This window comes from Myxine glutinosa, chromosome 1 (genome assembly GCF_964187855.1).
Source record: "Myxine glutinosa chromosome 1, kmMyxGlut1.1, whole genome shotgun sequence".
Classification (NCBI taxonomy): domain Eukaryota; kingdom Metazoa; phylum Chordata; class Myxini; order Myxiniformes; family Myxinidae; genus Myxine; species Myxine glutinosa.
Window position 1 is genome coordinate 154,019,145 of NC_136261.1, and position 12,727 is coordinate 154,031,871.

Sequence of the window (12,727 nt, forward strand, 5' to 3'; positions counted from 1 at the left end):
CAGCGGGAGTTCCTTCTTTTCGAGGCTTTCCTGGAAGACTGATAGCAGTTCAGGGCCAATTAGGTCCCAGAAAGATTCGAAAAATTCTGACGGTAGACCGTCGATGCCAGGTGATTTCCCTTTGCCAAGGCTCTTTAATGCGATGGAGAGTTCCTCAAGTGTGAGTGGTTTCTCCAGGCTCTGCCTTTGCTCTGGGGTTAAGGTGGAAACACCGTCAAATAAGTGAGAGACACCATTTAGGTCAACTTCTTTTGTTTTGTAAAGATTGGAGAAAAAGAGTCTAGCTTCCCTCTTGATTCCTTCAGGGTGAGTGATGACAGAATTGTCAGGGCGTTTTAGAGCAGTAATTTGGGGGTGAGGAGCCTTCGATTCAAAATCAAAGAAGTATCGGGTTGGCGTGTCCAAAAGATTGAGCTGCTGAAACCGTAATCTTTTTAATGCCCCTTGGGTTTGGTTCTCAATTATTGTATTAAGGAAAGCTTTCTTTTCTTTCAGTCTCAGTTCTTGTTGGGGAGAAGAGTGAGTTTTTAAATTTGTTTGAATTTGTAGAATTTCCTTTTCTAAAGTAGCCTTTGTTCTACGTTCCTCTTGTGTTCTTAGGAAACAAAATTGTTGACAAAATCCTCTACATTGGGCCTTTATGTTGTCCCACCACAAACGCTGATCTGTAAACTGGTGTTTTTGATTTAATAGAACAGACCATACGTCTTTGAAAGCAGCCCTAAAGGAGGGGTTTTCTAAGATAGTGACATTAAGCTTCCAGAAAGAATGGCGATTCAAGGACAGATGTGAATGGTAATTCACAGTAATTAAATGGTGATCTGAAAAACCAGAAGGCAAAATTCCAGTGGTAGGGGAGAGATTAAAAAATGGTGAATTTATATAGATCCGGTCAAGCCTAGCTAGGGATACTTGGTTGTTTGTGATCTTGCTCCAGGTAAATTGATGCGTCGTGGGATTTTGTTGCCGCCAAAGATCCTGAAGCTTAAAATCCCTTATTATCTCTGCTAATAATTTAGCTGGTCCGGGATGGGGTTCCGCACCGTTCCTATCTAGGTTTGGTTGTAGAGTGCAGTTAAAGTCACCTGCCATTACAATACACCTGTGCAGGTCTATTTGCCTCATATAAGGCCCTAATCTAGCGTAGAGGCGTTGCCGCTCAGTGCTATTTGAAGGGGCATAAACGTTCAACAAAGTAAAATTTGTGTTATTAATAACAAATTCTAGGGAGGCTAGATGCCCCAGGATTATGTTTTTAAAGGAAAGTTTTGATGGATGGAAATGGGGATTCAAAAGAAAAGCCACTCCCGCAGTTCGGGAATTGGAATCACTAAAAAAATTGGTCGTTTTCATCATCCGGTTCCATTCTGCATGGGATGCTGGCGTAGTGTGGGTTTCCTGTAAGAAAAGTATGTCTAATGTTTTCTGTAGTGCAAGGTTCACCACTTGGAGTTTGCGCAGCTGACTCGCGCCACCATTTATATTTAAGCTTCCAAATCTCATTTTTTTTGTTCATATTTTGCTCTCACAATGTACTTTTTCAGCCTGCTACATTGGGCTTCTGTGAAATGGTGGTCGCTAGGCCGGCGGATGATGTTCCTTGCCGTGTCGATAAACCCGTGCAGGTCAGAGAAGTGATCTTTAATGTCTACGTGTCTCTTTCTAAAAGTGTGGTTGAGGAATTTCAATATTTGGGCTGGTAAGACGTTGGATTCGCTTGTTGTAGGGAACTCCTCAATTTCGTAAGATTCCTCATCTGACATGTCGGAACCACTGTCTGGGAAACTTTCAATTCCTGGTTCTTGGGGCTCTGAGGTAACTTGTGCTGTGCAGGTGTCATCCTGCTCCATATTAATAGGAGCAGGAGGGGGTAGTGGAATTGAAGGAGCTTCGGGTAGTGGGAGGGGTGCGGGGGAAACCGTCACCGGTTTGACAGTTTGAGGTTCTCCATCAGGTTTACCAATGTGCTCAGGCATGTTATGTAAGACCGCCAGCACAGGTACTGCTGGGGTTAGAATATTTTCATTGTGCTCAGAAATTGGGGCCGCTGGAAGTACGATCAGGTTTTCTGCTATCACGTTTCCTCCTTTTTTTCCATCGGGTCTTGATGCACTTCGGCATCATTCACAGAAGGACACGGAACAGCTTTAATTTTCCCTTGAGGAGGGATGTAATTCCCCTCCGTTGCATTGTGGGGGAAAGTCTCAGGTAAGGGCTGGGGATCTACATTCTCATGCATGAGCAGTTCGTACCGGTTGCTGGTAGTAGTTTGGTCGGACAGAGGCATTCCCGCAATGTTTGACTGAAAAACTACCACCTTTTCGTTACGAGGTGTAACTGAATCCTGGGGTGTTTTTCTCTTCCTTAATGAGGAAACAAGTGTAAACCCATCCCAGATGTTCATGTTCGTTTTATCAGCGGTCGTTAAATTTGGTGCGATGTCATCTGAGACAGTAGTTGGGGTAGTTTGTCCGTCAGTGTTGGGAGGTAGTGGGGGATCTGAGACAGTAGTTGGGGTAGTTTGTCCGTCAGTGTTGGGAGGTAGTGGGGGGTCTGGGACAGTAGTTGGGGTAGTTTGTCCGTCAGTGTTGAGAGGTAGAGGGGGCACAGTATTGTCCAGAGAGCCTGTCTGCTCGATCACAGAGGGTGCAGTTCGGGGACAGAAACGTTTTAAATGTCCGAACTTTCCACAAGTGAAGCATTTTAATGTCTCGGTTGACGCATATACTTGGTAGTCGTGATCTTTTATACGGAATTTAATTACCACGTTTAATACTTTATCCACGTTGGATGTGGGAAGTACAATGTATGCCTGGCGTCGGAAAGACATGACGTGCTTCGCCTGTTCACTCCGACAGCCCAGCGGCAGCATCTTGATCTGGGACACGACTGTACCATAGCGCGATAGTTCCGCTAACAGCGACTCATTTTTTACAAACGGGGGGACGTTGGATAGGAGTATTTTGACAGCTGGGGTATCGAGTGGGGAAACTAAGACGAAATGTCCATTGTCTGTGGACAGACCAGCCGCGACAACCTCATGCACGAGGCTTTCCTCGGCTAAAAAAACAACGATACGTTTATTCATCCGTGACGCTGCACGGATCTTTTCCATCCCAATGATATTCCCAATAGCAATAACAATGTGTTCCACACTAACCTCATCGGGAGGAACGCACACCACGCCATGCTTCCGTGTGAGAGCTTCGAAAGCCGCATACGGGGAACGTGTCGACATTTTACTAATTCAAATTACCCGGGCTAAGCCGAGTTGGGGTCGGGGGAAAAGGAAGGGGTCGGGGGAAACGGGGGAGTGGTCGGGTACAGTTTTCTGTAAAGCAAGGGGGAAAAAACCGCAAAGAAAACGCCACTCGGCATGTACCAGCACGAGAAAACGAACGCGGTAAAACACACCTCTTAATGAGGAAAGGGGCGAAAACCCATCAACTCCTTAGAGTGTCGATGGGAATACGACTCACCCGTCGATCTCACCGAAAGGTGTGGGCTCTCTCTCTCTCTCTCTCTGTATCTCAGAGGAAAAAAGTAGAAAAAGCTAGAGTCCCTGTATATAGAGAGTTGTGTCAACTCAAATTTGGACGCCATTTTGTGTCTAAGTGTGTCGGATTAGATATACATGTACATTCGCGATATGGGGTTGCAATCATTTTCTCCTCCAATCTCAGCAGCCGTTCTTCAATAGAATCACTAGTATCTTGGCCCTCTTGTGTATCAGTGTCCATAGGTTCACTCTCAGCTACAAAAGAGCACATATACAATTAATGGCCAACTGGAAAATTGGTATGTACAATTGCTCAGTATTCTGTAGATAAATGTTGTAATCGGGAAAGATAATTTTATACTTAACGTTAAATATAACACAATTTTTTTACAATTTAATTTTGCAAAATATTTAGAATAATGTAAAAATAAAATGGCAACAGGAAGATAGTCATCATAATCTGAACGTACAATTATAGTTCAAAGAGCTATACAAATATAGACAAGCACATGCCTGTCATTTTGTAATCGTTTAAAATATGTCATTGATTGAACATGTCCTGCCATGATTTTGTAATAAATAAAACAATTCTTACATTGAGATTCATTTGAGGAGTCAATACGTTCATGAGTGGAGTAGGTGTGGTCGGACAAGTTTGGTAGATGTAGTCTCTCAGTTCTGGACGGTCCACGCTTCTTGGGGGAGTTGCGCAGCTTCACGGGTTTCCGGTAGCTAAATATTGTTGGAACTGCAGAGCACTTCAACCTCTTTTTGTCATCAGCTCGCCCCCTCTCAAACTGATTCACATCGAAATGTTCCTGCAATCATACAATGAGTGTCCTTGATGTATTTATTTATTGAAATTTTTATTCTAACACAACACAGTTTAATTTTAATGAGCTGTCATGTACTAGTACTTCCACAACAGAAAATCACATGGACAATCTTCCGGAAGATGGCCAGACAAATCGCTAGCTCTATCGACCACATGTATATTGATATCAAACAGGGATAACAGCTTTTGAAAGTTGAGCCAGTTTTAAATGTGGGTACACAAATACACCTGTTTTACTGCATTAATCACCTAGAAATATTGTATGTTTTGGGAACGATGGCTGTCACCAGGTTAAATATATATAGCCCGGCAGATATGTGAAGAATTGTGGTAGAATTGTGCCTTTGATGATACAAGCATGAAACTTGGCACACAGTTAGGGCATACCCTTACAGTGAAATTTGGATGTAGGGGCATTCCAGATTTCTCCTTGGCCCCAAATGGCGGCCATTTTACAAAATGGCGGCTAAGGACATATTTACCTATTATTTCAGACTTGTCATTTGTGCTGCTATTGAAACACAATGTAATGAGCATATTATAAATTGTCATGTACATGCTATGCAATACCTTCATACTGGGTTCAAAATTGGAATCTACGGTGGCCTATAAGGGGCAGAACAAATGGTTTACCATTGCAATAGACAGGACTGGTCTAGCGGTTTAATTATTTAACTTTGCATGACTATCTGATTTCTCCTGGGTGTAATTTTGGTTCAATACCTTTATATGAACAACTTTGATGTAGCTTTATGAACTTTCCTATCATAGACTAGGTGACTATAAGGAACAATGCAAGGCTAGTGAAAAGTTACGAAAGCGAATTACTATATTTATGATAATAATGTATGTATTTCTTTTTCAGATGATAACTCGACTGCACTGCACCTTCGCTCATTGACTGTAGTAGCTACCTAGATTTGGTTCCCAATTTGTATATTGATTGGATGGTGGTGGTGGATAATGCTTAATTGACAATGGCCAACAAAAATTTCAAGCTATTAGACCCCCAAAGCCCTAGTACATCTGGAACAAACATGCCTTATCTGACAGATTGGGAGAAGTGTGTGTTATGTCAGGAGGTCACCGATGAGGCCCTTGCCTGTCCAGCTGATTCCAAGCGAACCACAGGGTCCGGATACCAAACTCTTGCAGATTATCTCCTCACCTTCAGCCAGATGGGCTGCCTGCCAAAATCTCTAGAACTGTCCCGCCTGGACGATGGTGAAGGTATCCAGTCAACCTTCCAGAGCCACAAGGCTAAGTGGCATGATTCATGCAGACTGAAATACAACAAAACTGAACTGCATCGGGCACAAAAAAGAGAAACGTCTAGTGAAGAAACCGCAAGTGTCTCAAGAAAGTACACCCGTCACAGAGTACATGTAGACCACACACAGCCACAGCCTGAAAAGTGTTTCTTTTGTGACAAACCAGCGGGTACTAATTCTCTGCGAAAAGCTTCCACCTTCGACCTCGATAAACATGTCAGGACAGCTGCCCTGAAACTAGGAGATCAGGCACTTCTTGCTAAACTGAGTGCAGGTGACCTTATAGCACAAGATGCACAGTACCACGTGAAGTGTCTGGTGTCACTTTATAACAAAGCAAGGGCCACAAGCACAACACTGAATGAACAAGATGATATCAATCACGGTATAGCACTTGGAGAGCTAGTGTCCTACATCGATGATGCCCGCACAGATGCTCTTGTGACACCAGTGTTCAAGCTGGTAGACCTAGCAAGACTATACACCACCAGGCTGGAACAGCTTGGAACAGTCTTGACCAGGCGTGTCCACTCCACCAAACTCAAAGATCGAATCATGACATATTTTCCAGACCTAGAGGAGCACATGTCCGGTCGAGATATTCTGCTTGCTTTCAACCAGGATGTTGGCTCAGCCCTTCAGAAGGCATGTGATCACGACACTGACAGTGATGGAGTTTGTCTTGCTAGAGCCGCAAATATAGTTCGTAGAGACATGTTGATAATGAACTCAACATTTAGTGGTTCATTTGAAGCCCACTGCCAAGAACATTCGGTACCTAATTCGCTTGTATCACTAGTTTCTATGATCTTGAATGGTCCTAACATCCAAGAGCAGTCAAGCCACTCGTCGGTATCAACACCTACTCTCACAATCTCACAACTCCTTATGTTCAACAGTTACTCACGCCGCAGAGAGAGTAGCAGTACTACCACGTCCACGAGGCACAGTCACAATCGGGAGACTCCCCTGCCTGTGTACCTGGGCACCCTTATCCACACAAAGACTCGAAAAAGAGACCTGGTTGATACTATGTTCAACCTGGGTCTCTCGATCTCCTATGACAGGGTGCTTAGCATCTCCACGGACTTGGGGAACAGAATCTGCCGTTTCTTCCAAAATGAGGGTACAGTTTGCCCCCCTGAGCTAAAAAGTGACCTCTTCACAACTGGGGCAGTGGATAACATTGATCATAACCCCAGTTCAACAAGTGCCCACGACTCCTTCCATGGCACTGGCATTTCACTTTTCCAGCACCCAAATAGCGATAGCCGTGGAGTTCAACGGGTAAACCCAGATGACACATCAACAACAGATGCACACCTGCCACAGTCATACACCATCGTACCTCCTGTTGTTCTGGGTAAATGTGACCCACCTGTACCCAAGCTAGTGGGTCCCAACAAAAGCAACTGCCAACTCATCCCTGAAGCAATGCGGATTGAGTACAGGTAACTGATTATTGTGTTTGAACTGTGGACAGTTATATGTGTACCTAAATAACCAAGACTTGTTAACTTGTGTGGACTTGTTTGTTCTTAATTGTGTTCATTATCTTGCATTTTGACAGGTGGCTGGAGCAGATGGAGAAGACAGTGCTATCTGACACACCACTTAAGGGAGACGAGACAGTATCATGGGCTGGATACCATGCCAGCAAGCAGTCTATGCCAGCAAGCAATAACTGATCAGAGTGTAGTGTGGCCTTAACTTCATTGCTGCCTCTCTTCTATGACCAGGCAAAATCTGTGGCAATGATTCGTCACTCCATGGATGTCATCAAGAAAGCAATCGATTTTCTGAATCCAGGTCAGATCCCTGTAATCACACTTGATCAGCCACTGTACACACTTGCCAAACAGATCCAATGGAGATGGCCAGAAACACACGGAGAAGATCACTTCGTCATGGTCTTTGGTGGACTCCATATTGAGATGGCAGCATGGAAAACCCTCGGTGACCTTCTGGATAGCAGTGGGTGGACAGGCGTTCTGATGCTTGCAGGGGTTGCTACAAGTGGTACTGCTGATTCCTTCCTGAAAGTGACCCATGTGACACGCACACGACGAGCACACCAAGTCACAGCCAGTACTCTCTATCTTCTCCTGAAGGAAGCCTACAGCCAGTATACCAGTGGACTAGATGAGGGACAGGATACGATACCACTAGATGACTGGTGCGGTGAACAAGCCAATGCAAGTCCACAGTTTCAGTTCTGGTTCCTAATTATGCAGCTAGAACTGGCAGTCCTGATCTATGTGAGATCCGTCCGTGAAGGAAGCTTCCAACTGTACACTGATGCTCTGACCAAGCTTGTACCATGGTTCTTCGCCTTGGGACATACAAACTATGCCAGGTGGATCCCAGTTCACTTGCGCGACATGGTGACACTTGCAACAAAGCATCCAACTGTATACGCACAGTTTCTGGCAGGAAACTTCACCATGAAGAAGACTACACGTGCATTCTCTGCCATAGCCTTAGACCAGGCACACGAGCAAAATAATGCATTGGTGAAAGGTGATGGAGGGGCTGTAGGTCTTACGGAGAATGCTGCAGCTTTGCGCCGATGGATGGTGTCTGGTCCAGAGATGGCCAAACTGATCTATAAGTTCGAGGCCACAACAGAAAAAAGAATTAGGAAAACTGAACTAAAACACCATGAACAGACAAAGCACACGCAGGTAGCCTTTGCTCGAGATGTGAGAGCACTCACCCGTGTCATAGGAGAGATGGGGAACCCATTCTGTGACGACAGCAAAGATCTCTTGGTGCTAGACAGCAGAGACCTGGCAGACCCAGCAGTCATCAACACCCTTTACCAGATCGAGAAGCTGGGAAAAGAACAGTATGACACATATGTGAACGAGAGGCTTGTACATCAGACAAAGCCTATCACTGACCCAATAAAAAGAAACAATCTCCCTCTCTTCAGCCGACCCCCAGTCAGAGAGAAGTCAAGAACAGAGTTGAAGGTGGTATCTCTGAAGAATGACTGCGTTCTGTTCTCCAGGCTGTTTATTGCATCCCAGACACGGAATGGAGATCTTGATGAATTCTTTGCACATGAAAACCAAGCTTGTCCCCCTGCATTGTCACAAATGGGCAAAATCCGGCTTGGAACCAAGTCTGATCTGGTTGGGTGCTTAGAAGATCTGATCACCTCACGGGAAAATGATGATGTAAGCCCCCCTGTTGAAGTCATGATCCTGGATGGAGCAGCCATCGTGAACATGCTGGCACCTCGTAATGCGAAGACCTTCTCTGAGTATGCATCACTAGTATTCTTGCCATACATCACATCTCAGATACAAAATAAGAGCAGGGTTGATATTATCTGGGATGAATATTTCCCAGACAGTTTGAAAGCCGACACCAGGAAGACGAGGGGTAAAGGCACCAGGAGACGAGTTGAGCCATCTAGTTCCATCCCTCGAAACTGGCAGGCCTTCCTTCGCATAGACGAGAACAAGGTGGAGTTGTTTGACTTTCTAGCAACGAGGATAGCAAACATTGAGACTGACAAGCAAATCGTCACCACAAACCACAAAGAAGTTTTTTGTACACAGCCACGAGATGTTACTGGTCTTTCCCCGTGTAGTCACGAGGAGGCAGATACAAGGATACTACTCCATGTCCAAGATGCAGTCAGACAGGGCTATACCAAGGTGTCAATCCGCACAGTGGACACAGATGTTTTGATCCTTGCAGTGGCAGCAACTGGATATCTTGACATCGATGAACTCTGGGTTGCTTTTGGCACAGGGAAGAATTTCAGGCACTTGGCAGCTCACGAGATGGCTGTGGCACTGGGACCAAACAAGTGCCGAGGGTTGCCATTCTTCCACGCCTTCACTGGGTGTGACACCGTGTCCTGCTTCGGCGGAAGGGGGAAGAAAACAGCATGGGAAACATGGAAAGCCTATGATGAGGTCACCTCAGCTTTCTGCGCACTGGCTGCCACACCAACCATTTCAACTGCAAATGACAACATGGATCCACTGGAGCGTTTTGTTGTTCTGCTCTACGATCGAACAAGCAGCCAGGAACATGTTAACGATGCCCGCAAGCATCTCTTCACCCAGACTGGTAGATCAATAGAGGCTATCCCACCAACGCAAGAAGCCCTCAGACAACACATCAAGAGAGCTGCCTACCAAGCCGGCTTTTGTTGGGGCCAGATGATGATTTGCGCACCTGAGCTCCCATCGCCAAGTGAATGGGGTTGGAAACAGAGTAATAACGGCTGGGGGATATATTGGACAACCCTCACAGAGGCAACTGAGGCATGCCGACAATTGATTAGATGTGGATGCAAGAAGGGTTGCAGGAAACAGTGCAAGTGTGTTAAGGCCGCACTCCAGTGCTCAGCTCTGTGTCACTGTGCAGGGGAGTGCACACGATAGTATACAGGAGGAATAACACACCTGTTACATATACACAAACATGTGGAAGACTGTTTTGTAGACTGTTTTATAGTGAAAGTCACTTCCACAGCGTTAATGTGGCATTTTCACTTCATTTCCATTGTGTTTCTGGAGTTTGCTCAAAATAGCTCAAAAAGTAATTATTTTTGTAAAGAATAAGGACCAAATAAATGTTATGTGAGTTTGTTGACATTTAATTATGATCTTACAACCTGTTTACGTGAAAAAAACATCATAGGTGTGCTTGAGCAATAAGTAAATCTAGTTTTATAGACATCGGTACTGTGTATCTTATTATCCGTAAACGGCCATTTTTTAAATGGCCGCCATTTTGTCCCTAGGAAAAGATTTGAATGCCCCTATATCCAAAAATCTTCCTAGTAGTATGCTCTATCAGTGTTCAAAATTTCATGCTTGTATCACCAAAAGCACAATTTTTTCACATATCTGCTGGGCTAATAGGGATTGTCCAATGTGCAAAATCTTCCATCACTACAATTTGGCCATAAATCCCGGGGTGGGAAATATTTGAGCAAATATGCCACAAGACGCATGAGCACTGTACAAAGCAAACAATAACTCGTCAAATTTTGGACGTATGGATGGCTGCACAACCCGCAATATAAAATTAGCAGGTCCCCCCCTAAAATTGCTTTTATGATTGCCGATTAGGCTAAAGATTTTAAACCAAAAAAATAACTTGCCTCGGAATAAGTTTTGAATGGACGGACAGACAACTGAAAACAAAACGGACCATGGGTTTCCCACCCGTATAAAATCAAAATTAATTCCCTCTGAAAAAGTACAGTGACATTGCCCGCAGACTACCCAACCGCAGACCAGGCAATGTCACTGTACCGGGACATTTCATCAATCAATGACAATATGCGGTCCACTAGGACTACCCGAAAAAAATTGAGCAGGGTTCTTCCCACGGAAATGCATTTTTGGTCAGCTCCTTGAAGATTATAAACAAACACAAATCACTTCCCTTTAAAAGGGTTTTCAACGGACAGACAACCAAAAAAAAACCGAGCAGATAGAATTGCTTTTGAACATCGATCATCAAGCGGCGTGGGCCTACCTGGCAGAGTCTCGAGGAGTCGATCGCTTTCCAGCTCTTTCATCTGACTTTCGCTTCCCAAATTTGTCTTCTGACTTTATCACTTGGAAATCTATACATCTTATATTTCCCAGATTGGTTTGAACAACCAAAAGCAGAACAACCAGTCATTTTGTTTGGCAATAAACAACATTCCCGTACCAAGCTGACGTTCACGCATGGTGAAGTTAGACACAAAATGGCGCCACAAAATCACGTGACCAGAAATCTCGGGTCAGCGCATGGCGCAACTCTCTTTATACAGGGACTCTAGAAAAAGCTAGAAGAGAAAGAATCGAGACAGCAACACATGCGAGGGATGTAATAGGGGGGAAGGGGGGGTATGTGGGGGAAGGGAGGGGTGTGGGGGGGAAGGGAGGGGTGTGGGGGGGGAAGGGAGGGGTGTGGGGGGGGCAGGCAGAGGGAGGGCAGAACGGGTAGGATGAGGAGTTGCAGCAGCGGGTTGTTGAACTGGGGTGGTGGGGGCAGACAGAGAGTAGACAAACGTGAGGATAAGAAAGAAAAGTGGGAGAACAGAAATTAAGAAAGACAACGAGCAAGGGGGGGGGAGGGGGGTAGAAAGATCAAAGGTTGGAGCAACTCACACCTCACCACACATGCACGGCTGCCATCTTGCCATGCCCAACACCTAACGGCCAGCAGGGGGTGAGAGAGAGAGAGAGAGAGAGAGACTGACTGTTTCTTCCTTTTATTACAAGAGTACAGAAAATCAGTTATGTTCAGTCATAAAGAAACAAAACACAATAAAAATGGTCTCAAGGAAAAGTTATTATCAAATCATCATCATCAAGTGTGCATATGACATCATTAAAAACCCACTTTTCTTTAAAACATGTTAAATTCTTGTTCATTTTTAAAAACCGGTATTCTAGCTTTAGTCTTGCATTTACAAGAGCCTTAAGGGTGAGCAGTACATCATATGACGAGTCAGAAGCGTTTCCCATTTTTTTCTTCCTGGATTTATAAATTGCAAACTTGGCCTGGCCAATTAAAAAATTCATTAAAACCACATTTCTAAGGGAAGACGGTCCTAAAACACCATAAATAAAAACATTGTGATTGAAGAGGGAACCAAGCTTCACAAAGCGTTCCTGAAGGAATGTAAAAAGAGGTTGCAATCGTTCACACTCAAGGTATATATGCGGTAGGGTTTCAATGGATGCACAGAAAGGGCATAGATTAGAGTTAGCAGTAGAAAACCGGTTCAGTAAAACATTATAAGGTAAAATCCAGTGTACAAGTTTCCATTGAATATCTCCAACATACTTTGGAGTAGGCAAGAGATAAAAACTTCGCCAATTGGGGCAATTGGGTGGTATTGGGGGTAAAACATCCCGCCATCGAAGCCTCGGGTGCTCAGAAAATGTTTTTGCGTATAAAATTTTAACGTACGCGTTGTACAAAGTTTTCTTTGGAAAGGCGGGAAGGGATAATACAGTATCATCAGGGCTGTTCAGGCCAGGGGACAGATTAAGTGGCGGGCTGAAGACTAGGACTTTGGGGAAGTCACCCGTTGTTTCCTCGGGGGAAGGGCCAAGTTCCTCGCAGGTATTACGATACGTTGTGGATATC

At 44.7% G+C, this 12,727-nt stretch overlaps 1 long non-coding RNA gene across 1 annotated transcript; it reads right to left on the bottom strand.

Annotated features, from left to right (window-relative positions):
* Nucleotides 1–3,637: 3,637 nt before the first annotated feature.
* Nucleotides 3,638–11,155, bottom strand: LOC144889755 (uncharacterized). Its single transcript, XR_013622050.1, has 3 exons — nt 11,117–11,155; nt 4,095–4,317; nt 3,638–3,754 (listed from the first exon to the last, which is right to left on the bottom strand). It is a non-coding gene; the product is annotated as an uncharacterized LOC144889755 (long non-coding RNA).
* Between the last annotated feature and the right edge of the window lie 1,572 nt (nt 11,156–12,727).